Raw genomic sequence first — 26,807 nt, 5'->3', positions numbered from 1 at the left:
GACCTCTGTGTTTTGGCCCATATCCTGCCCCATGTATACTATTCCCATGGCGAAGAAGGTTGGGCTCACCTTGAACGGCAAGGAACAGACTACCTCGGACCAATAAGACGGAAACGTGTCCCGATAGTAGTTCCTATACTCGTGGGGACAGCCATAGCAGGGACAGCGGCAATGGGAGCTGCAGCCCTAGCTAAGGAGACTACTCTAGTACAGTTAGATCAGCAGATCAATCAAGATATGGCCACACTAGAGGGCACTATTGAATCTCTCGAAGGGTCCCTATCTTCGTTGGCCGAGGTGGTCCTGCAAAATCGTAGGGGACTTGATTTGTTATTCATGAAACAGGGTGGGTTATGTGTGGCCCTGAATGAGGCCTGTTGCTTTTATGCCAACCACTCCGGAATGGTGAAGAAAACTTTAAGTGAGGTCAAGAAAAGAATAGAAGATAGAGATAACCGTCTAAGGGACCTGAGCGAGGACAGCTGGTTCGCAAATCTATTTTCTTGGCCCTCTTGGTTAAAAACACTAATTAGTTCCCTGGCAGGGCCTCTGATTACCCTACTTCTACTTCTTACCCTGGGGCCTTGTCTATGGAGGTCTTTGATCTCCTTGATTAAAAGGAGAACTGAGAAGGTTATGCTCCTGGAGTCTCAGTATGTCGAGGAGCAATATAGCTCAGAAGAAGAAGAAGAAGAAGAAGATAAATCAAGGATTTGATTCCCAGCTAAGACTAGTGGGGAATGTTAGAGGCAGTAACTCTAAAATAGTTATAGTTGCTTTTTAAGTTTGAGTTTTAAGAATAGTTTAAATATAGTTGCTTTTTGCCTTCCTGACCAGTGAGGTGGAAAATTCCTTGCCCCTTTCCCCTCGACAGAACCTGAGAGGCCATCAATTATTTTGACAGACCCCGCAGCGAGCAGGACTCATCATGACCTCTGCAACAGAATACTGTTACCAGACAGTTAAAAATGGCCTGAAAAATGATGACCTGATAGATTGCAAACAGATGGTCGGTGGTCCCAATAAAGAACAAAAAATGTGGTGACCCCCACTTTGGCAATGACCTATTGGTTTGGTGTGATGTTTAGAAATAGCCCATGCTTTGCTCTGAATGGATCAGGCTTTTGCTAAGTTTGAAATGATTGGATATACGCAGATAAGGTGATGTGTTCCCCCTCCCTGAGTGTAGTCTGAATTCCTATAAATTGTATGGTTTGAGCTTTGTTCAGGGTCGAGCTTGGTAGACTGACACCAGTCACCATCTCGGCCCGGATTGCAATTCGTGAATAAACATCTTTTGCTTCCTTGCAGTGGATGGTGGTTTGATTTCGCTCTTTAACAGTATACATAGTATAAAAACAAAAGTTGAGAAGTCTACCAGGTTAAGAATAAGTAGATATTTCAGAATTACTGGATAATTATGAAAAGCAATGCAAAACTGAGAGACGGGCAACTGAGTCAATTAGCTGCAAGCCAAGATAGATAAAAAAAAAAGGATTTATAAGTGAGATACTTCAAGAGCAAAGACCAAACTTGATAGGAAACGACAAAACAATGGAATGAAATTGCAGAGATGAAACTATTTGAAGTCAACACCTATGATCATGGAGATGATAGTGAAGATAAAGGCAATTTCTTCATCAAAATAATTTAAATAGAAGCAGAGAAAGTGTGAAGCAAGAGGAAACTGGTTCTGGGAACAAATGAATCATCTTCATGTAGTAGCTACACCCTGGGTAGCATGATTATTTGTTGTTGAGGCGGTCTGGTGTCGGGCTGCACCGCGGAGAAGAGAGCGGACGTCCAGAGCAAAGGGGTACACAGATCTTTATTATAGGATGGGGGGGGAGGTTTGGTTCAGACCACGTGGAGCCAGCCAGCAATGGCCGACCAGGGGGGGGGGGAGAGCAGGGAGCGAGACCTCAGAGAGGGAGAGCCGAGAGCCCAGAGAGAGAGAGGGGAGGGGTGAGGGGGCTTTTTATTGGGCGACAACCAGGGGTGCCGTGTAGGGCCAGGATTGGTTGAAAGGGGGCACTCTAGGATTTAGCGGGGCATAGAAAAACCTGGGGGCGGAGCCAGGATTGGTTGAAAGGGGGCACTCTAGGATTTAGCGGAGCATAGAAAAACCTGGGGGCGGAGACTGCATCAGAATAAGTCCTCAGCAACATCTCCTCCTATCCCTTTATTTCTAAATGGACACAGTAAAGAAAAATGGAGCAGGCTTAAATGTTTTAGAGGAATGCCATGCTCGGGTGGGAATATGTAGGACTTTCTGTGGAGGAGGGAACACACGGCGGGTAACAGAGACGTGGAGACAACGGCTGGGCAGGGAAGCTGTATTTCTTTATTCAGGAACAACGATTCATAAACTAAGACAAACTAATCACCAAACAGAACTCTGCTGTCTCTTTGCGGTGGCGCAAGCACTCTTTCTCTTACTCTGGAACTCAGGAACCCAGGAACTCTGTCTCTCTGGCACTCTCTCTTACTCTGTAACCCTGAAACTCTCGAACTCAGGAACTCAAGAACTCTCGGACTCAGGAACCCTCTCTTACTCTCGAACTCTGAAACTCTCACACTCTCGAACTCAGGAACCCTCTCCCCGGGTTTCTTGGGGCGGGGCCAAGCAGGCCGGCGAAATTAACAGGACTCATCTAATTCTCTTGGCGGGGGAGAACTAGAACCCAATGTAAAGCATACAACAATTCCCCCTTTTCTTTTAACTAAATGGCTACAGTATCAAGGGTGTGGGGTGAACAGAAACATATATCATACAGGCATTTTTAAAAAAGAAACTGGCACAAACATGGAGAAACATGCAAGCAAATAACAAGAACCAGCGTGTTGCCAAGGGAAAGCCTGAGGGGGCCATATCTGCCTCTGTGGGCTAAACTTTATCAGCTTAAAAAAAACATTTCTTGCCTCTGGGGGGCGTACTTTCTTCGACGGGAATTTGCATGGGGGCGGGGAACGGCCTAGAGTCCCAAAGGCAGCTGGCTGCAATTTACTTACTATGAAACAAAACTTGTTATTAGCATATCTACTGCACGATCCAACGTTTCTAATAGAGAAGGAATTTGAGACTTTTACATATCAACAACGTCTTTTAACCTTTTGTTACACCCATTCAAGATGGAGACACACCCTAGGTGTGGGCCGGAGAGGAAACCTCAGGCATGAGAATAATTAGCATAGCCATTGTGCGGATCTACCATTTCTAATAGAGAAGGTAGTGTTTTACATATCAACAAGTCTATTTAACCTTTTGTTTAGACCAACTTAGTTAAAATATATTGATTGTTAACTAATTTTTACCTCAGACTTTAAATGTAAGTTAATTTTTATATTTATGAGAATTACGTTAAAAACCTTTTTTATTTAACTTTGACTAGTAAGAATTTAGCCTTAAAGCTACTGTTTACCAAACTTTAAACATACACATAAACATGGTCATTAATATACAAGGAGAGAAAGCTTTGTTACGAAGACATGTCATTTTATACACGAATTTAAATCTGTACTGTCTTAATTGTTGGGGGGGGTTCACCATCCGGAGGTGGCTTCCCCCGCAGCTTCACTTTTAGGAATTGCAGGTTGCGATCTCTACACAAATCTCTGCATACTCCAGCCTGTCTGCCTTCAGACCGGACTGGCGGCTGGAGATCTCGTGTGCCCAGTTTTGGCAGGGAGCCCAGGGGTCCGGGAGGCCCGGGATGGTTCCAGAATTCATAGAAAGAGGGCAGGCAGGCCAGTTTTGCAGAAGGCGTGGGCCTAGGTGCCCAGGGGTGGCGGCCATGATAGGCCGCCGCGGCCCTGCCCCATGGCCCTGCCATGTCTGCTGCCCTGCTCGCAGTAGCCGAGCAGTGTGGAGGGATCACACGTCCAGTGCCCTGCTCCACGCGGTGGAGAGCCGGCTCCTGTGTGCTGGCCTCAGGCTCTTGCATGTTGGCCTCGGGCTCCAGCATGTTGGCCTCGGGCTCCAGCATGTTGGCATCGGGCTCTAGCGAGCTGGCATCGGGCTCTTGCATGGTGGCGTAGGCCTCCTGCGGGCTGTGGGGCTGCGGGGCTGCGGGCGCGGTGCGCGGGGTTGTCTGGGCGCAGCCGGCTGGCTGGCTGTTTAACCAGGTGGAAACGGCAGCTCCGTGCCTTGCCTCCCGCCCGCTGGCTCTTCCCGCTGGCTGTTCTGAGTTCGCCCGAGCGAGTGAAAACCACAGAGTGGTCCAGAGATAAATGTTCCAGAAACAGCAAAACAGTCTCGTGAAGAAAAGGCAGAGGCCTTTGGAGATCTCTTCACAAGCAGAAGAGAAGGCCATAGTGCATAGGTAGCCAAATTGTCTTTACTTATCTGAGAGATGCGCAGGTCAGGTCCACGTGGGCGCCATTTGTTGTTAAAATTTCGGAGGCTCTGGCCGTGCGGGTTAGCTTCACGGCGGGGAACAGAGACGCGGAGACAACAGCTGGGCAGGGAAGCTGTATTTCTTTATTCAGGAACAACGATTCATAAACTAAGACAAACTAATCACCAAACAGAACTCTGCTGTCTCTTTGCGGCGGCGCAAGCACTCTTTCTCTTACTCTGGAACTCAGGAACCCAGGAACTCTGTCTCTCTGGCACTCTCTCTTACTCTGTAACCCTGAAACTCTCGAACTCAGGAACTCAAGAACTCTCGGACTCAGGAACCCTCTCTTACTCTCGAACTCTGAAACTCTCACACTCTCGAACTCAGGAACCCTCTCCCCGGGTTTCTTGGGGCGGGGCCAAGCAGGCCGGCGAAATTAACAGGACTCATCTAATTCTCTTGGCGGGGGAGAACTAGAACCCAATGTAAAGCATACAACAATTATTCATAAACAAATGCAAATTTCCTGCAGTGGTAGTGAACTAGGCTTGGAAAGCACAGTGTTAATGTTAGCTAATGTTAGGTTGCCAAACTGATCTGAATTAAAGGGTCCACTTTTCCATTGAAAAATTTTAGCAACAATAACTTATTCTTAGAACATTTTCAGAACTTTTGGGGGGAAAAACAGCATGATTTAGGTAACTGAAGGAATCTTGGGATCTATGTCCAGTTTTTCTTTATGTTGAATGTAATATGCACAAAACATGATGGCAGTATAGTATTTAATTCATAGAACAATGAATCATAGTTTCCCTCTGAGCCCCAGTTTCTTATTATAAAAAGAGAATAATGTTTTTTTTTTTTTTTTGTAATGCGACTAACTCAGAAGTAGGTAGCAAAGGCATGCTCAGGATTGTTTAGGAACAATCACTGATTGGAAAAGATCTGTTCAATTATATTTTTTCTTAGGGGGCTGCTCACTTATTAACTGAATACTCCCTGGAATCGTACATGATTTTCTTATTGAGATTTATTATTATTATTAGGACATAATCTAAGTAAGGTGACATTGTCTTTTAACATTTCTATACAGAAGAAAAAATTTACTAGCTCTATGCTGTTATCTGTCATGCAACAGATTATCATAGGATCCAGTGTATTTAAGCTCTATGGTTGTTTAGTGGAGAGATATTGCATAAACCTACTAATGAGGTTTTCCCACACCAAGGATGATGAAGAAACATGTACTCATCTCTTGATAGAAATACACAAAGGAGCTCCAGTCGGCGGGCGGTCCTTATACAGAAATACACAAACACGTGGTCCAGGAGGTGGTGCAGTGGATAAAGCATGAAGTCCTGAATTCAATCCCTAGCAACACATGTACTAGACTAGAGTGATGTCTGGTTCTTTCTCTCTCTCCTCCTATCTTTCTAAAAAAAAAAAAAAGACACAAACATATACACACACATTGAGAAAGAACAAAAACAGACGGGAACATTCTTGAATCTGAAAAAGATGGAGTGTTTTGGAACCAACAATAAGGAGCTAACATTTAGTCCCATCTGTAGGTCAGTTCTATTTTTCTTTTCTTTTTTTTTTTTCTTTTTTCTATTTTATTGAATAGGACGGAGAGAAATTGAGAGGGGAGGGGGAAAATGGAGAAGGGGAAAGACACTTGCAGACCTGCTTAACCGCTTGAGAAGCGACCCCCGCCCTGCACATGGAGCAGGGGACTCATTGAGCTTCGTACTATTTGCACTTCACCGGGTGCACCACCGCTCAACCGCCTACAGGTCAGGTTAGTTCTTCTGCATAAATTATCTCCAATCTTAACAACCCGCAAGGTAGATATTAGAAAACCAAGATTGGGGAGCCGGGCGGTAGCGCAGTGAGTTAAGCGCAGTGGGCTAAGCGCATGTGGCACAAAGTGCAAGGACCGGTGTAAGGATCCTGGTTCTGGCCCCCGACTCCCCACCTGCAGGGGGAGTCGCTTCGCAGGCGGTGAAGCAGGTCTGCAGGTGTCTGTCTTTCTCTTCCCCTCTGCCTTCCCCTCCTCTCCATTTCTCTCTGTCCTATCCAACAACGATGAAATCAGTAATAACAACAATAATAACCACAACAATAAAACAATAAGGGCAACAAAAAGGAATACATAAATAAATATTTTAAAAAATAAGAAAACCAAGTTTGGAGCTGAGTGGTAGTGCATCTGGTTAAGTGCACACATTACAGTGTGCAGGTGTCTTTCTATCTCTCCCTGCCCTCTTGATTTCCTCTCTGGCTCTATCCAATAAATAATATAAGAAAAACAAAATCAAGAAAGCCAAGATCCAGGTAGTTGAAAGATAGAGCAGTGCACCTTGCCATACCTGAGGCTCTGAGTTCAAACCCCAATGGCTCATGGCAGAACATGGCATGAGGTTTAAGGGAAGTTCCATTGATGGTGGAGCTATGCTATAGAGTCTCTCCTCTCCCCACCCTAAATTAGGGAAAGCAAGATAGGATGAAGTGAAAGCAAAAACAAACAAACAAAAACTAGACCTGGGAAGCCACTCAGCAGTACTACACACACTTCAGGCCAGAATACATTTCTCGTGGGAGGCCTTGAGTTCATTGGCATGACATTAAAACAAAACAAAGACAGGCTAGGAGGTAGTATGATGGTTACAGTGCTGGACTTCCTTCTGCACTTCCATAGGTCCTGAGTTTAAGGCTCGGCATCACATATGCCAGCAGGATTTCTCTCTGTCTCAAACAAATATTTTAACAGCAAAAGTAAATAAATAAATAAATGAAGGATGGGGTGTGTGTAAGAGGTGAAAGAACAGACATGAGCAGAAAAGGGGTGTATTAGAAAAGAGGGGTGGTTCTTTTCTTGTTTATGAATTTCAGGGCAACTCACTGAGAATTCTCTCTCTCTCTCTCTTTTTTTTTGCTCGACCTATTACTATTTTACTCTTTCATGGAGCACCTTAAGAGTTAAGGGGTTGGAGTCTGTAGGAATTTTCTGGAGTGCTCTGCACAGTAGACCCATGGAAGGTTAAGACCAAAGACACGTCCTTTACCTGTTTTGGGGGAGAGGTGCGTGTGCGTGTGTGTAAAGGGTTGCTCTGGGGAACTGTTTTTTATCACGCAGATACACTGAAGGAATTAGAGGGGATTCCCCCTCAACCCCAGGAGACTGAAAAGAGGGTATTTCCTGCCACTGCCGCTCTCAGGTGAGCAGGGTTCGAGTGACAGGAGCTTTCACGTACCTTCTGGAGAGAAGGAAAAGGTGCAAAGGAGCTCGGGGTCTGAGAACTTGGGGAGGGGGCGCCAGGGCTGTTGGGGATCGAAGAGCTTCCGGCTCCCGAGGGGCGAGTGGGACGCAGGGGCGGCGAGGCCGTGTCCTCGGGCCGCGCTCCCGCCCGCTCTGTGTCGCTCGTGCCCGGGCGGCCGCCACAGTCCCGGCGCCGTAGCGGGGCGTGGGGTCCAGGGGGCGCTGTGGCCCAGCGGCGCCGGCGGCAGGAGCGGTCGCCGCGACGCTGGAGGCTTCGCCGAGGATCCCCTCCTGCAGCACCTCGGTCGTCCCGCCGCAGCCTCGCGCCCCCCGCCCAGCTCAGCGGCGTCCCATCCGGGATCCGCGTGGCTGCGGCGGCTCGGGAGCCCGATGCGGCTCGGCGGGCGCTGGGCCTCAGCAGCAGTAGCGGCGGCGGCGGCGGCGGCGGCGGCGGCGACCACAACCCCTTCAGGAGTGCGAGGCTTCGCGGCAGCGCGGGGGGGCCGCACCGGTGCCCTCCGGAGCAGGCCGTCGGCTCAGGGACGACCCCCCGGCCATGCTGAGGCGGCGGCAGCCGCTGCCTGAGGTGAGTGCGGCGCCGCTTGCTCCTGGGCTATTCGACCTCCGGCCGCCCGTGAGGGCCCGGGCGATCGCTCCGGCGCCAGGCGGACGGGGCGTCCTGCCGCTGCAGCCGCCTCCCCCCACCCGCGGCTCGGGGGCTTCAGCCCTTCCTCCCGGTGTCCCCCGGAAGGCTGGAGGCGCGTGGGGCGCGACTAGGCCCCGCGCCACCGGGAAGCCCTCTGCCCGGCCTCGGTTCCGGTGCGGCCCGGTGTGTGTGTGCGGTGGACGGGGTTCCTGTGGACACTGGCGCCCGCCGGGCTGGAGGAGAGTCCGGGCGGAGCGCAGCCGCTTATCCCGGGCCTTGCACGTCCATCCCGGGGGGGAGGCTGAGGACGCCTGTTTGCAAACAGAGTCCCGCAGAGCCCCGGGGGAGGAGTGCGAGGGCTGGGTGGGAATCCGGGTGCGGAAAGTGCGCGGCCCCGAGAGCCCGGGGCGCTCCGGGAGTGTCAGCCGCTCGCCTCACTGGGCTGAGAACCACCTTTTGCGGCTTATTTGAGGTGAAATTTCATCCCCTGCCGGCGGCTCTTCTCTGTCTCCTTGTATTACATCTCGCCTCTAAGCGTGGTCCGCCTTGGAAAAACCCCATCCCAATTTTGCGATGAATACTTTCCTAGATAAATACTCAGGAGCTATAAACATCTTTTTTTTTTTGAAGATCATTATCTTATATCGAAGGTCTTATAGTAAAGATCTCTCCTGGTAAGGAAATTAAATTTTAATGCTCAGATATTTAAATGTATAAAAGTGCTCCACTTAAATAGTTTCAGAGAATGGATGAAAAGCACATTTTTTAAAAAAATTATTTCCTTTTGTTGCCATTGTTGGCTTATTGTTGTAGTTATTATTGATGTCGTTGTTGGATAGGACAGAGAGAAATGGAGAGAGGAGGGGAAGACACAGGGGGAGAGAAAGAGAGACACCTGCAAACCTGCTTCACCGCCTGTGAAGCGACTCCCCTGCAGGTGGGGAGCCGGGGGCTCGAACTGGGATCCTTAAGCTGGTCCTTGTGCTTTGTGCCGCGTGCAAGCTTAACCCGCTGCCCAGCTCCTGAAAAGCACATTTTTAAAAAGTCATGCTAATTATCCTAATGACAGGTATCTGATGGAAATGGGTCCTATTCTAAAATTTAAAAGTTAACTGATTTGCTCAGGTCTTAATGTAAAAGTCAAAGTTAATGATTACAATCTCATATCATAAATGTAGATTCTTGGGTGTTTGACTCTATAAATGTGCTCACAGGTTATTTCTTGTTTCTCTGTTATGTATGCGAAGGTTGTAGGAAGAGAAAGTACTTTAAAAATTAAAAAAAAAATTATTTGTTCCCTTTTGTTGCCCTTGTTTTATTGTTGTTATTGCTGTCATTGTTGTTGGATAGGACAGAGAGAAATGGAGAGCGGAGGGGAAGACAGAAAGGGGGAGAGAAAGGCAGACACCTGCAGACCTGCTTCACTGCCTGTGAAGCGACTCCCCTGCAGGTGGGGAGCCGGGTGCTCGAACCGGGATTCTTACTCGGTACTTGGGCTTTGCGCCATAAGCGCTTAACCCGCTGCGCTACTGTCCGACTCCCGAAAAAGTACTTTTAAAACTTTTCTGATCATTAAAAAAGTACTCTTATAAGGGCCTGGCTGTGGAGCGCTTGACTGAGTGCACACATTGCCACGCTCAAGGACCAGGGTTCAAGTCCCTGGTCCCCACTTACAGGGGAGAAGCTTCATGAGTGGTGAAGCAGGTCTACAGGTGTCTTTCTCTCTCCCATTTTCTCTCAATTTTTTTGTCTTTATCCAGAATAAATAAAATTAAGTGAAAAATTACTTCTTGAATTATTTACATATGTATAATGTAATACAACTATACAGTACTATGATTGCAATGTAATTTTTAGTAAAACATTTAAATAGGTCATATTTAAGTGATTGGATGTTAAAAAGTAAAGTAAAACAGTTAACTCTGAGCCTAATAAAAAGAAATGGTACTTTTGGGGGTCGGGCGGTAACACAGCGGGTTAAGTGCACATGGGCAAGTCGCACAGACTGTTGTAAGGATCCTGGTTGCAGCCCCAGCTCCCCACCTGCAGGGGGGTAGCTTCACAGGCGGTGAAGCAAGTCTGCAGGTAGCTTTCTCTTCTCCTCTCTGTCTTCCCCTCCTCTCTCCATTTCTCTCTGTCCTATCCAACAGCAACAACATCAGTGGCAACAATGGCAATAATGACAACAACAAGGACAAGGACAACAGAATGGGGGGAAAAAAAAGGCCTCCAGGAGCAGTGGATTCATGGTGCAGGCACCAAGCCCCAGCAATAACCCTGGAGGCAAAATAAACAAGTAAATTAAATAAATAAAAATAAATGGTACTTTTAAACTCACCCATGATATAGGTCATCTTAAACTTTAATTGAACATCAAAATAAATTGTAAAATTTGGGGGTAACACTCCCCATTTTACTTAGAGTCCCTTTATATTCTGAATTTTTAACAGTAAGCATACTTTTATGTGATTTCTATGTGACTGGACAGAGAAAGAAATTGAGAGGAGAGGGAAAGAAAGAGAAAGAGAGAGACCTGCAGCCCTGCAGCCCTGCTTCATTGCTTGTGGGCCTCAGGTGGGGACCAGGGGCCTGAACCCCTTGTCCTTGTATAGTAATGTGTGCCCTCAACCATGTGCGCCACCATCAGGCCCCTATAAGAGTATTTACTTATTTTGCCTTCAGGGTTATCTCTGAGGCTCCTATCAGCACTAAGAATCCACTGCTCCTGGAGGCCATTTTCCCCATTTTGTTGACTCTGTTGTTATTGTTATTGCTGTTGATGTTGGACAGGACAGAGAGAAATTGAGAGAGGAGGGAAAGACATAGGAGAAGAGAAAAATAAACACCTGCAGACCTGCTTCATCATTTGTGAAGCGACCTTCCTGCGGGTGGGGAGCCTGAGGCTCGAACCGGGATACTTGCAGCGGTTCTTTTGCTTCCCGCGATATGCGCTTAACCTGTCCCCAAAAGTATTTTATTTTTTAATGCTCAGAAGAGTTTTAAAGTACTTTCTCATCCTACAACCTTTCCATATATAACAGAGAAACCACTGCCTGGCCCCACAAAACTGTAAATAGTTAGGAAAGAAAGAAAGAAGCAAAGAAGAGGGTACGTATGTACCTAAAAGACCCCTGGTAAATCCTAGGCGGCATAGGAAACTCCTGATGTCTGAGGAAGCTTGGTGCTGGAAGTTTTTGAGAACCTACCCTTTTAGATGTGGTAGCCTTATGTTATTTTTGTGAAAGTTTGCTTAGCATTTATAATTATAAAAGTTGACCTGATTAAAAAATATTTCAGTACATTAATTTGGGTTTTAATTCAGATCTTCTCAGTATATACTTAAATACAACTAATACCACAATCAGCTAAAGTACTTATTTAAAATATACAGGTTGCTGGCCTTCTTTGATTACAATTCCTTGGGCTGATGGTGACCCAAAGATCTCTTATATCAAGCTCCCAGAACCTTAGTCTTTCTGACTGAGAACCCCTGCTATCATACATTTAAAGTTGACTAACTTTGCCAAGAAGGATAAGAAGTCTCTGTTTTCGTGGTCTGGGAGGTGGCGCAGTGGATAAAGCATTGGACTCTCAAGCATCAATTCAATCCCCAGCAGCACATGTACCAGAGTGATGGCTGGTTCTTTCTCTCCTCCTATCTTTCTCATGAATAAATAAATAAATAAATAAATTCTTTAAAAAAATATTAGAAAAAAAAGAAGTCTCTGTTTTCTAGAAAACTACCCATCTTAAATAGCACTGCAGTCATTTCTCATAACAGACGATGCTGGTATAGAACTAGAAAGAAAAATGAGCTCAGTTGAGTCTTTTCTAGTATCAGTAGTTGGTTTTACAGAAGGATACCTAGCCACTTAGCTTATCACTTAAATTCTTTGGACCTTAGTGCCATTGTTTGTAAAGTGAAGATAGTTACTATACTTACCTTGTAAGTCTTGGGTAAACACATCTGAAAAAGAAGTGTATAATTTGTAAAAGACCTTTGTAAAGTTTTAGCTATTAAGTCTTAAGTTCTGTCTTTGGAGTTCTGGGGATATAAAATAATGATCAAGTTCTCTAATAGCAACTAGCTAATTGTAGAAGCAGGACATATTTAATTGACAATTATAAGCAGGGTCAGACAAGTCTTGTAATTGAGTGGAATATGCTAGATTTCCTTTTATGGAGTCTATGTTAAATCCAGTGACTTGACCTTTAAAAAAAATTAGTACTTTTATATAGTAATTCCTTTCTCTTCCAGTTCCTGGTTTTGTATTTTATTTTTAAAAAGATAGTTGTATATATTACATAGTAAGCAATAACTTTATATTAACTCTACCACTGATTGTTCCACTCAACTACACTTATGTCACTTGTTAAGTGCTGACCATACACTACTTGTAAGGCACAAATATAATGGCATGGATTTTAATTTAAATTCTTATGTTCCTAAAGATGTGTGTGTATTTATGGTTGTAAATTATAAGACGCAGTGTATAGTCAGATGTGGGCCTGAATTCTTTTTATTTTTTTACATTTATTTATTTTTCTTTTGTTGCCCTTGGTTTTTTTTTATTGTTGTTGTAGTTATTATTGTTGTTATTGATGTTGTTGTTGTTAGATAGGACAGAGAGAAATGGAGAGGGGGGGAAGACAGAGAGGGGGAGTGAAAGACACCTGCAGACCTGCTTCACCACCTGTGAAGTGACGCCCCTGCAGGTGGGGAGCCAGGGCTCGAACCAGGGTCCTTCAGCTGGTCCTTGCACTTGCGCCACATGCGCTTAACCCACTGCGCTATAGCCCAATTCCCTATGGGCCTGAATTCTTTTTTTTTTTTTTTTAAATATTTATTTTATTTTCCCTTTTGTTGCCCTTGTTGTTTTATTGTTGTAGTTATTATTGTTGTTGTCGTTGTTGGATAGGACAGAGAGAAATGGAGAGAGGAGGGGAAGACAGAGAGGAGGAGAGAAACATAGACACCTGCAGACCTGCTTCACCGCCTGTGAAGCGACTCCCCTGCAGGTGGGGAGCCGGGGTTCGAACCGGGATCCTTATGCCGGTCCTTGTGCTTTGCGCCACCTGCGCTTAACCCGCTGCACTACAGCCCGACTCCCTGGGCCTGGATTCTTATAGCAACTCAGAACAACGTGGCATTTAGATCCTACTTTTATTCTCACGTAGTACTGAAATAACAGTAGCCCCCATGTCCACTTGGTCGATTCCAAATTATATTCCTCCATGAGGATAATTTCTGGAACCATCCGTTCCACCCCGGTTCCATGGCTGCCAGTTCTTAGCAACATCGCCCCGCCAGATATTTGGATGCGGCATCATCTAAGTTCATTTCCCACGTCTACGCTCGACCGGACCTGCGAATATACGTGGATATCTTTGCCCACCCTGTCCAACGCTTGACGTCTCGTCACCCAATCTGGTCCCCTACGCCTACACTGAACTTCTCTATTCCAGACTCTTGGAAACAGAGTTGGCAGTCAGCTGAGGTAAAGAACAAACACCTCATTACAGACCCCTGCAAGCCTCAACCCGGCTTTGACCTAGCACGTTATGATTGGGTCCTCCTCAATCGCTATTGAACGGGCCATGGCCGGTTCGCCGCTATGTTCCATCACTGGGGAGCCAGAGACGACCCGAACTGCCCCTGCGGCTACAGACAGACTATGACCCACATAGTCAACGACTGCCACCTCTCCAGATTCAAAGGAGGTCTCGAAACTTTACGTCAGGCTCAACCTGACGCTGCTGACTGGCTACGGAAGAAGGGCAAACGCTAGAAGAAGAAGAAATAACAGTACCTATCACAGAGGAGTAAGACTGGCATTATTAGATGAAATAGTAATCAAAAGCAATTTGCTGTGCCTCAGAAAGTACTTAGTAAATCCTTTCCTCCATTTTGAAAAAACAAAACCATCCTTTGGAATGATGATGTGACTCACAGCTTGTAACTATACTTTAGAAAGTATATATTTGGAATTTTGATAAAAACAATTTTATTCTTGTTAAACATATTTTCCATTTTATTTTTAGTCAATATATTAGTTATTCTCTGTGGCGTAGGGCACATTTGTTACAAGATGACCATTTTCAGGGCTTTGCATGATTTTTTTTTTTTTGTGTGTGTACTTGATTTGTATTTTATACTTTAAGAAGATAATTGTGTATACTGCATAGTATGTAATAATGTTATTTTAACATTTAAAATATAAAATGATCAACAAAATATAGTTGATCTACTAAATGTAGTTGAAACTACTGAGTAGAAATAATAATGTATTAAGTTTAAAATGTTAATGTGATTATTAATTATTAATATTATTAAACTTAAGCATTATTTGGCTTGGGGAAAATAGAGAAGTGGTTTACACAGTAGACTTTCATATCTGAGGCTCAGAGGCCCCAGGCTCAATCTCTAGCACCATTGTAAGCTAAAACTAAATTTAAAGATTTAAATATACACATACATATACATGCATATATGCACACACGTACATGTATATATATTTACATTATTTAAGGACTGGAGTCTTTAAAACATAGACTTTTCCTAAAAAATGTACAATAGAAGTATATTTTATTACTTGCCAGATAGGAGATCCAGTCTTTAGTCTCTTACCCACTTTAAGCCTTAATTTATTCTTCTATAAAATGAAACTCACATACTTACTTTGTAGAATTACAGTGATGATTAGATGACATAACATCTATGTAAATCAGGGCTACAATTGAGCCCCATGAGTCTAGGTAAATCAGTGTTATTCTAGAAGTAGAAAATATACATCTTATTTACTTTTATTTGAAAGAACTTGAAAGTTCATTAATAATACAGTTTAGTACTAAGAAATAAGATCATGGCAATTAATTTTGAATTATTAGAAATAGCTAAACTAAGGAGAAATATCATTAGACTTTGGTTGTTTAGTTATTTTATTTACTAATTTGAAAATGCTATTACAGTGGTCTAGGAGGTGGTGCAATGGATAAAGCATTGGACTTTCAAGGCTGAGGTCCCGAATTCAATCCCCAGCAGCACATGCACTAGAGTGATATCTGATTTTCTATCTCTCCTTTTAATCTTTCTCATTAATAAATAAATAAAATCTTAAAAAAAACCCATATGTCACAGCGAATGCCGTGGTTTCAGATATAAAAAAAATGCTATTATAAATATTTTCTACTTTAGGGGGCAGAAAAGGGGACTGGGGTCCAGTGGCATATAGTACAGGGAGATGACAATTTGTTAGTGGGTGAGGTCTGCTGACACCTATTTTGGGGAGCTGTGAAACTGTACCCCTGTGACATAGTCTGATAAAGCATTTCTTCAATTTAAAGAATATTTCCTATTTTACAATATTCAGTTCTTTATATTTTGCATTATTATAAACAGCCCACTTATAGCACTGGAATATTAGAAAAATATGATTTTTAAAAAATACTTATTTATGTTGGGTAGAGATAGAAATTGAGAGGGAATGGGGAGTAGTAGAGAGAGAGAGACATCTGCAGCACTATTTCACAACCCGGGAAGCTTCTCCTCTGCAGGTGGGGATCAGGGGCTTGAACTCAGGTCCTTGTACATGAAATGTGTGCACTCAACCAGGCGAACTACCACCTGGCCCCCTGAAGTATTTAAAAAAATGTATTTGTTGCATTTTAATGAGAGGGGGAGGAGAGGCTAGCTGCAGAGAGGAAGACATTAGAGATAAAGTACTGCTTAGCTCTGGTTTATGGTAGTGCTAGGGATTGAACTTTGCAGCCTCAGACATGAAAGTCTTTTGCATAACCATGCTTTATCTCCAACCCATGAAGTACTTTTAAAATAAAATGGGGTAAAGATGAAGAAATAAGGGGGGGTCGGCGGTAGTGCAGCGAGTTAAGCGCACATGAAGTGAAGCACATGGACTGGCTTAAGTATCCGGGTTCGAGCCCCCGGCTCCCCACCTTCAGGGGGGTAGCTTCACTAGCGTGAAGCAGGTCTGGAGGTGTCTATCTTTCTCCCCATCTCTGTCTTCCCCATCTCTCTCCATTTCTCTCTGTCCTATCCAACAACAACGACAGAAACAACAATAACAATAATAATAACAACAATGGTAAACAAAAGGGGGAAAAATAGCCTCCATTAGCAGTGGATTCATGGTGCAGGCACCGAGCCCCAGTGATAATTCTGGAGGCGGAAAAAAAAAAAAGATGAAGAAATATGGGAGTCGGGTGGTAGCGCAGCAGGTTAAGCGCACGTGGCACAAAGCGCAAGGAGCAGCGTAAGGATCCAGGCTGGAGCCCCCAGCTCCTGACCTGTAGGGGAGTCGCTTCACAAGCGGTGAAGCAGGTCTGCAGGTGTCTCTCTTTCTCTCCCCCTCTCTGTCTTCCCCTCCTCTCTCCATTTCTCTCTGTCCTATCCAACAACGACAACATCAATAACAACAACAATAATAACTACAACAATAAAACAACAAGGGCAACAAAAGGGAATAAATAAAATTAAAAAATGTTTTTTTTTAAAATATTTATTCCCAGTGGTTCGGGAGGTGGCACAGTGGCTAATGCACTAGACTCTCAAGCATGAGGTCCTGAGTTTGATCCCCGGCAGCACATGTACCAGAGTGATGGCTGGTTCTTTCCTCCTTTCTCATGAATAAATAAATAAATTCTTTAAAAAATTATTCCCTTTTGTTGCCCTTGTTGTTTTATTGTTGTAGTTATTATTGTTTGTTTGATTGTTTGTTTTTACAGTGGAATTGCATCATTTTTATTTGTACCAACCAATAAGGGTTTCAATACTATTACGTCATTACCAATACTTATCTGCCTTTTTGTTTGTCTTCATACCCTGGTGGTGGGTATGAAGTAGTAAGGTAACTCTATTTAAGGTTTATAACTTTTGTTTGTGGTCATTAAATAAGCTTATGTTTAAACAGCTTTTATTGAAGATAGGTTGCTAGGTTTGGGGATGATTTTTCAGTCTCTCTTTTTTAGTCTTCCAGTGACATAATGGGTTAGTGCATGGTGCTTTTATGACAATATATGTAGGAGTGATGATAACCTTTTTGGCTTGAGGATATAAGCTATGAACTTTCTGGTTTCCAATTTAGTAAACAGCAAACTTGACAACACTGGTTAACCACTCTGAGTGATTATGGACGATAGTAGTGTGGGAAATTTCAACTATAGAAGATTGTCTTCTAAGAATACTTCTTTTTTATATAATTTTTTAAATATTTATTTTCTCTTTTGTTGCCCTTGTTTTTTTATTGCTGTAGTCATTGATAGTGTTGTTATTGTTGTTAGATAGGACAGAGAGAAATGGAGAGAGGAGGGGAAGACAGAGAGGGGGAGAGGAAGATAGACACCTGCTGACCTGCTTCACTGCCTGTGAAGCAACTCCCCTGTAGGTGTGTGTGTGTGTGTGTGTGTCGAACTGGGATCCTTACGCTGGTCCTGCACTTTGCACCACATGTGCTGAACCCGCTACACTACCGCCCAACTCCCCTAAGAATATTTCTTAATAAAAGCAATTATAAACCTTAGGTTTGGTTTTTCCTTTTAACTGCTAAGCCATTTGTAAAAGTTAGCATCTAAGAAGAAGGAAAAAAATAAAAAAGTTAGAATCCATTGCTTATTTAGCTATTAGCATTTTTAAGCATGCAAATATGACAGATTTGGAGGCGGTAGAAAAATATGACAGATTTAAAGGATTATCATTATCTTTTATATTTATTTATTTATCCATTTATTGGACAGATAGAGAAATTGAAAGGGATGGGGGAGATAAAGAGGGAAAGAGACAGAGAGATACCTGTAGCACTGCTTCACTTCTTGTGAAGTTTTCCCCCTACAGGAGGGGACTAGGGACTTGAACCTGGCTACTTCCTTGCACATGGCAGTGTGTGTGCTCAGCCAGGTGCACCACTGCTCAGCCCCCCATTATTTCTCTGAAACACATAATTCCATATAAATATAGACATGGAGTAGATTACCTATGTTATTTTACCACTTCACTATGATTGTAGATAATTTTTAAAAATTTATTTAAAAAAGGAGACATTGACAAAACTATAGGATAAGAGGGGTACAACTCCACACAATTCCTACCACCAGATCTTTGTATCCCATCTCCTCCCCTGATAGCTTTCCCATTCTTTATTTCTCTGGGAGTATGGACCAAAGGTCATTGTGGGATGCAGAAGGTGGAAGGTCTGGCTTCTGTAATTGCTTCTCCGCTGAACATGGGCGATGACTGATCGATCCATATTCCCAGCCTGCCTCTCTCTCTCTCTCACTTTTAGATAATTTAATGCTGACTTTAAACTGAATCAACTGAAAAGCTTCTGTTACTTTTACACAAATTCTTAGTTGTTTTGTTTGCCATATATAAATTATGAAATGACCCAAAACAACAATAACAGAACAGCAATTCTGTATCCTTGTTGCTGGGATTAATGAAATGGAATGCATTGCTGTTTGTAATATGGTTCTCTTATAGTCTCTCATGGTTAAAGCTTGAATTCTGCCAAAATTTATTTTATTAAAATGAAGAGAGAGTAAGTGGCATATATTTTATTTTAAGGCACTGCGGAGCCTATCGCAAAATTACCTTAATTAGTGGCTGAGGTGACAGTGCAATGGTTATGCCAAAGACTTTTTCATTTAAAAAATTTTTTTTATTGCTGGTTCTTGGTGCCTGCTTGACAAATCCAACACTCCAGGAGGCCATTCCCCCCCCTCCCTTTTTCTTTTTTCTTTTTTCTTTTTTCCCTCCAGGGTTATTGCTGGGACTCGGTGCCTACACTCCCTAACCTCTCTCTCTTTTTTTTTTTTAATTTATTTTTATTCCCTTTTGTTGCCCTTGTTGTTTTATTATTGTAGTAGTTGTTGTTGTAGTTATTGATGTCGTCATTGTTGGACAGGACAGAGAGAAATGGAGAGAGGAGGGGAAGAGGCGGGGGAGGGGGGAGATAGACACCTGCAGACCTGCTTTCACCGCCTGTGAAGCAACTCCCCTGCAGGTGGGGAGCCGGGGGCTCCAACCAGGACCCTTTCGCCGGTCCTTGCGTTTTGCACCATGTGCGCTTAACCTGCTGTGCTACCGCCGGACTCTCCCTCTCTTTTTTCTTAAAAAATATTTTCTTTTTTCATAATGACAGAGAGTTTTACATGAGAGAGAGGAAGAATACAAGAAGCCAGATTACTCTGGTACATGTAACAGCAGGGACTGAATTGGGATACTCAGATGTGCAGGTCTTTTGCGTTGCCACTTGAGCTATTTCTATTTTTCTTGGCCCTGGACCTTCCTTCCTAATGAGAAATTTAGAAATTACTGAGTCAGGCTTTGACCCCCATCTGTAGTTAATCTCAGTGCCAGAATGGTTACTACTGCTTCCTCCACTATTTAGTCTAGATTCCCCTTGCCATTAGTTATTTCTGTGGGTCTTGGTGGCCAGGGTAGGGGCTACCACAACTGTCAAGTGTGCCGATTCCATTTATACATTAAGGGTCTGGTAATGACTGCTGTGTGGGTCTATGAACCATTGTACTCACTGTAAGGTAAACTTTGGCCAGGATTTCATCTATTGCTTAATTCCTCTACTCTTCTGTAATTGGGCCATAATCATGTTCTAGGTCTCCAGATATCAATGTTAGACTCTGCTCTGTGACTAATAGTTCTTCTAATGTCTGAATATTTTCCTTCCCTCAGACAGTCACCTGAAAAAATACCTTTATGTCCCTTTGCAGAAAGACTCAGGAGAATCCTCTATATCTATCCATCTCTCTCTGTCTCTGTAGTTTAGTGCAGCCTGAGGTTATATTAGCTTGCTTCCTGTTCCTTTTTTTCCCCTGTAATAGATAATTTAAGTAGGTCTTTAAAAAAAAAAAAAACCATAAACAGAGGTATGTATCACTATAAAGCATCATGTTAGATTCAATTCATTATTCTAATTGGTTTTTTTTTTTATTCTTTGATCTGGAAGACCCAGCTGTCATTGTCATATTTACTTTCTTTCCTCTTTCTTTCTTTCTTTCTTTCTTTCTCTCTCTCTCTCTCTCTCTCTCTTTCTTTCTTTCTTTCTTTCTTTTTTTCTTTTTGCCTCCAGGGTTATTGCTGGGGCTCAGTGCCTGCACCATGAATCCACTGCTCTTAGGGGCCATCCCCCCCTTTTGTTGTCCTTATTATTGTAGCCTTGTTGTGGTTATTGTTGTTGTTGATGTCGTTCGTTGTTGGATAGGACAGAGAGGAATGTAGAGAGGAGGGGAAGACAGAGAAAGGGAGAGAAAGATGGACACCTGCAGACCTGCTTCACCGCTTGTGAAGTGACTCCCCTGCAGGTGGGGAGCCGGGGGTTTGAACCGGGATCCTTCCACCAGTCCTTGCGCTTTGCGCCATGCGCGCTTAACCCGCTACGCTACCGCCCAACTCCCATGTTTTCTTTTATATCATATTTCATCATTGTGCCACAACTCATCCAAATCATTGGTGATAATGATAAATAGGTAAAACCAAGAGTCAAGCTATATATTATGCCATTAGGGATGTGCCTGCAAATATGTAAGTATGTATGGTCAACACTACTCAATTTATTAGGGATTATTATCTATACTGACCTATGGCCCAACTTTATGTGTTTTCCAGGGGCTAGGAGATAGGATTAATAGGAGATATTATTTATTCATCAGTATTTATCATTAGGCCTCACATGTGCGTGATTTCACCATTCACTACTCCAGGATGTTTACCCCCCACCCCAATTCAGATAGATAGACAACAAACAAATTACAGAAATCACAGTGCTGGAGTTTCCTACCATGCTTAAATACTTCACCTATGGGGAGTTGGGCGGTAGTGCAGTGGGTTAAGTGCAGGTGGCGCAAAGCGCAGGGAACCGGTCAAGGATCCCGGTTGAGCCCCCGGCTCCCCACCTACAAGGGAGTCGCTTCATAGGAGGTGAAGCAGGTCTGCAGGTGTCTATCTTTCTCTCTTCCTCTCTGTCTTCCCCTCTTCTCTCCATTTCTCTCTGTCCTATCCAACAACGACGACATCAATTAACTACAACAATGATAATTACAACAATAAAAACAAGGGCAACAAAAGGGAATAAATAAATATTAAAAAAAAAATAAACACTTCACCTATGGTGCCAGGATTCAAACCTATATGATGCCCTTGGCAAGGCACACACCCTGGTAGTTGAAATATCTCTCTGGTCATGTCTTGCATTTTAGTTGGAAACTACTGACTTCCTCTTATTTTTAATTTTATACAGATAATTTTAAAAAATCTACATCAAGCTTAATGTTGAAACACTAAAAGAATTCCCACTGAGATCAGAAATAAATGTTCATTATCACCACGTGGGAATTAGTTATTAAAAAAGAAAATGAAGTAAAAGGCATAATTGGAAGGAAAAAACCAAATTATAGAGGAATCCTTTTCATCTCTCTCTCTCTCTTTTGTTTTTTCTATTGCCACCAGGTTTTATCACCGACTCTCTGCCTATATGATGAATCCACAGCTCCCGGTGGCCATTTTTTCGTTTATAAAATTATTTTTATTTATCTTTCTTTTTTATTAGATAAATTGAGAGGGGAAGGAGAGAAAACGAGAGGGACGAAGAGAAACCTGCAGACCTATTATACCACTCAGGAAGCATTCACCCACTAGCAGGTGGGAAATGGGGCTCAAACTTAGGTCCTTGTGCATGGTCACATGTACTCTCAACCAATTATGCCACCTGGCCCCCCTTTAGATTTCTTTTGATTCTATGTTAGAGAAATAAAAGTTCCATTGGAAGAACTCTAGAAACCCAGGACAATCTTCTCAAGATGTTTGACCCTGAATATGTAGGTGAGTGTGCATACATAGGAAGAGAAAGGATAAGCCTATTAAACCTGGAAAATTATGATTAGATCTGGGAGTAAAATTAAAAGGGCATTCTTGTTAATCAAATTAATAACTATCTGAGTTTCAATTTGCACATCTGTTAAGTAAGAGGAACACCATTTGTATGTATACAGACTTTATTATTTTTTTTATGGGGCCTGGTGGTAGATTTTTACCAGAGCACCAATCAGCTCTGGCTGATGGTGGTGCTGGTGGGATTGAATCTGGGACTTCAGAGCCTCAGTCATGAGAATCTCTTTGCATAACCATTATGCTTTCTACCCTGTCCTACAGATATATATATATATACACTCTTTTGGATATTTACCTAGGAGTCAAATATTGCATCTATACTCATCTTTCTGAGGAATTGCCAGATTAGTTTACAGACTAGCTGTTTCATTTATCTTCCAGTCAGTGATATATGAGGTTTCCAACTTATCTTGCCAACATTTTCTATTGTCTGTTTTTTAAAAAGCTATTTATTTACTTATTTTACCAGAGCACAGTTCATCTGTGGTTTATGGTGGTGTAGGAGATTGAACCCAGGACATTAGAGCCCCAGCCAGTAAGAGTCTCTTTGCATAATCATCATGCTATCTCCTCTGCCCCCTTACTATCTGTTTTTTTATATTCTAACCATCCTAGTGGTTGTGAAGTAGCATTATGGTTTCGATTTGCATTTCCATAGTGACTAATGATATTGAGGTTCATATATATATTGAATATCTTTTCATGTGGTTTTAGGCTATTTGTATATGTGCTTTGGAGAAATTTCACTTCAAATCCTTTGTACATTTAAAAAATGATTACCTTTTTATTTATTTTAATTTCTCAAAATAAAAGAACATTTATTTGAATAAGAAACATCAAAATAGCTGACATAAAAATTAATCTGTATACAGGAAGACAAATAAATCACTTGGAATAATACACCATTTGTGATGATATAAACCAATGGCTAAGAGCTATTTATCATCGTAAATTTTACTTTTATTGATAGGACAATGAGAAATTTAGAGGGAAAGGGGAGATAGAGAGGGAGAAAGAGAAACATCCTGTAGCATTGCTTCACTACTCATAATCCTTTTTATTGCAGACTTTTGTATATATATCTTTTTAAAATTTATTTTATTTATTTGGATAGAAAGAGAAAGAAATCGAGAGGGAAGAGGAGAGAGAGATTGAGCGAGCAGAAGAGAGGAGAGATCTGTAGCACTGCTTCACCACTTATGAAGCTTCCTCTTGCAGGTGGGGAACAGGGACTTGAACGTGGATCCTTGCACATGGTAATGTGTATGCTCAACCCTGTGCACCACCACTTGGCCCCACATATCAGTCTTTTATCAGATATGAGTTGCAAATACTTTTGTGCTGTAGACTGTATCTTGATATGAACTATTTTGTACAGTTTTACATTTGATGAAGAGTAATATAGTTTTTCCTTTTGCCATTTATTCTTTTGGTGTCATATCTAAGAAATAATCCCTTTATCCAAGATGAAAAAAGGGTTGCTCTTTATGTTTTTTGTTTTAAGACTTTTTTTTTCTTTTAAGTCTGCAGTGTCAGGAATCAAACCTCAGGCCTTCCTTTGCTGCTAAGTCACCTCCCTCAGACCAATTCTTTTATTTAATTTATTATTATTTTTTTTGGAGAAGGAGGGAGATAGAGAGAAGGAAAGATCTAAGCACTACTCTACTATCTATAGACCTTTGGTGCTCTCCTTTGATGGGGATCCAGTTCAGGGACTGATACTGGTGAATTATGTGTTCCTTTCATGAAACCACTTCCTGTCCCCCCCTTCTAGCTTAAGTTGCAGTTAGATTATTATCTTTTACTATAATAAACATAGGTATTTATAGCTATATAATTTTCTTTAAGCATTGCTTTCTCTGCATCCCATAAGTTTTGATTTGTTGTATTTGCATTCAGATTCATCCTAAGAATTCTTTCTTGTAATTTGTTTGTTCCATAAGTTATTTAAATTGTGTTGTTTAACATATTTTTTAATTTACTGAACATATTTTTACTTAAAATCTTTACTTTATTTTTAATTTACTGAACATATTTTTTAATTTACTGAATTTCCTTTTGTTATGATTTCAAATTTTATTCTATTTTGGCTGGAAAACATGATTGTATGCCTTTTAAATTTATTGGTGCAAGGGGCTGGGTGGTGGCCCACCCAGTTGAAAATACACATTGCCTATTATAAAGGACCTGGGTTCAAGCTTCCAGTCCCCATCTGCAGGGGGGAAGAAGCTTCAGTATTTTAGGTGTCTGTCAGTATCTGTCCCACTTGTTTTCCTTTCTCTCTTCATTTCTCTGTATCAATAAAAATAAATAAATTTAGGGAGTAGGGCGGTAGTGCAGCAGGTTAAGTGCACGTGGTGCAAAGTTTAAGGACCCGCGTAAGAATCCCGATTCCAGCCCTGGCACCCCACCTGGAGGGGAGTTGCTTTACAAGCAGTGAAGCAGGTTTGCAGGTGCCTATCTTTCTCTCCCCCTGTCTTCCCCTCCTCTCTCCATTTCTCTCTGGCCTATCCAACAACAATGACATCAATAACAACAACAATAACTACAATAAAACAACAAGGGCAACAAAAGGGAATAAATAATATTGAAAAAAATAAATTTAAACTTTTTTATTATCTTTATTCATTTATTAGATAGAGGCAGCCATAAATCAAGAGGGGTGGGGGAACTAGAGAGGGAGAGAGACAAGAGACAACTGCAATGTTGCTTCACCACATGCAAAGCTTTCCCCCTGCAGGTGAGGACCAGGGGCTTGAACCTGGTTCCTTGTGCATTGTAATATGTATGCTCAACCAGGTGCTCTACCACCTGGCCCCCTAAAAATAAATAAATTTTAATACATAAGGAATGTATTGGTGCTTGTCTTAATAGTTTAGCATGTAGTCTCTCCCGATATACACACACTAGAAAACAATGTACATCATGCTGTTAATAGATGGCGTATTCTGTGGGTGTCTGTTAGGTCTGGTTTTTTGTTGTTACTATCACTGGGGCTTCACTGCTCTAGGCTGACTTTCAGCTAGAGAGCAACAGAGATGGGTAGTGGGAGGGGAAGAAACCATAGCACTGAAGCTGGACTTGAACCTGAAGTCCAGTTTTTGGCCTTTTTGTTTTTTCCGAATCTTCTTCACATTTTATATTTTCATGTTGATATCCCTAGCTAAATTTATTCATTATTAAAACTCAGGTATTGAACCTATGACTATTATTGTCTAATTCCCATTTCAGTTTGGTCAGTTAATGAAATAATGTATTTGGGGGCTCTATCCTTAGGTACTGTTATTTCAATTCTGCTGCATAATATATTAATAGATTAGATTCTGTGTATATGAGTACTATTTATACTAGTGAAATATTTGTTCCTTCTTAAAAAATTGTCACCAACAAATAGAATTTGATAGATAGAGAGGCACACACACACACACACACACACACACACACACACACACACACGCACGCATGTAGAGGTACCACAGCTTTTGCTAATGGATCTGGGGAGTGAATTTAGGTTGTGCTCATGGCAGGGCATACACCTTACTGGATGAACTATCTTCTAGCACTGGAATTCCCCCCCCTTTTGTTGCCCTTGTTGTTTTATTGTTGTTGTAGTTATTATTATTGTTGTTGTTATTGATATTGTTGTTGGATAGGACAGAAAGAAATGGAGAAAGGAGGGGAAGACAGAGAGGGGGAGAGAAAGGTAGACAACTACAGACCTGCTTGACTGCTTGTGAAGCGACTCCCCTGCAAGTGAGGGGGGGGCTTGAACTGGGATCCTTACGTGGGTCCTTGTGCGCCACGTGCGCTTACCCCTCTGTGCTACTGCCTGACTCCCTGGAATTTGTTTTGTTAGGCTTTGATGCTTGTATGATTTTGACTAGTAGACAATTGTATCTAGATTGCATAGAGAAGCACTTATCTCTAAGAAGACTCAACATCACTGGGACAATGTTTCTTTATAAGCACTTATGTGGGTATGAGTCAAGGTGAACTGAGATAAAGTGTTTAAATAATCATATTAGCATCAGGGAGGTGACACAGGGTAGAGCTCAGGATCTTAGGTGTGTGATCCTAACTTCAAGTCCTAGCATAATCTTTCTCTCCCCCCCCAAATAATAGATATTCAATAACATAAATATATCTTTTTAAAAAATCTATTTTGCTGAATTTGGACTGAGTTTGGTATTGCACCAAAGTAAGACTCTGAAGTGAGGGGGGTTCAGGTCCTGGAACATGATGGCAGAAGAGGATCTAGAGGAGTTTGAATTGTTACATGAGAAACTGAGAAATGTTATACATGCATAAACTACTGTATTTTACTATTGACTGTAAACCATTAATCCTCAATAAAGAAAAAAATATATATCTAGGGAGTCGGGCGGTAGAGCAGCGGGTTAAGCGCAGGTGGCGCTAAGCACAAGGAGCAGCGGAAGGATCCTGGTTCAAGCCCCCGGCTCCCCACCTGCAGGGGAGTCACTTCACAGGCGGTGAAGCAGGTCTGCAGGTGTCTGTCTTTCTCTCCCCCTCTGTCTTCCCCTCCTCTCTCCATTTCTCTCTGTCCTATCCAACAACAATGACATCAATAATGACTACAACAATAAAACAACAAGGGCAACAAAAGGAATAAATAAATGAATA

At 42.4% G+C, this 26,807-nt stretch overlaps 1 protein-coding gene across 5 annotated transcripts in view; it reads left to right on the top strand.

Moving 5' to 3' along the window:
• The first annotated feature begins 7,756 nt into the window (after positions 1-7,756).
• ZFYVE9 (zinc finger FYVE-type containing 9) overlaps positions 7,757-26,807 on the top strand; it is a 138,619-nt gene continuing 119,568 nt past the window's right edge. Inside the window, exon 1 of one of the 5 annotated variants that reach the window (XM_060205896.1) lies at positions 7,757-8,188. The gene's annotated coding sequence lies outside the window, so the exon portion shown is untranslated. The remainder of the gene's footprint in view (positions 8,189-26,807) is intronic. The other 4 variants (XM_060205895.1, XM_007535150.2, XM_007535149.2 and 1 more) reach the window with 4 other exon arrangements.

The sequence above is a fragment of the Erinaceus europaeus genome, chromosome 13 (genome assembly GCF_950295315.1).
Source record: "Erinaceus europaeus chromosome 13, mEriEur2.1, whole genome shotgun sequence".
Taxonomy (NCBI): domain Eukaryota; kingdom Metazoa; phylum Chordata; class Mammalia; order Eulipotyphla; family Erinaceidae; genus Erinaceus; species Erinaceus europaeus.
The sequence above is the reverse complement of the archived record's forward strand: the minus strand, read 5'-3'. Positions and strand labels throughout refer to the sequence as shown.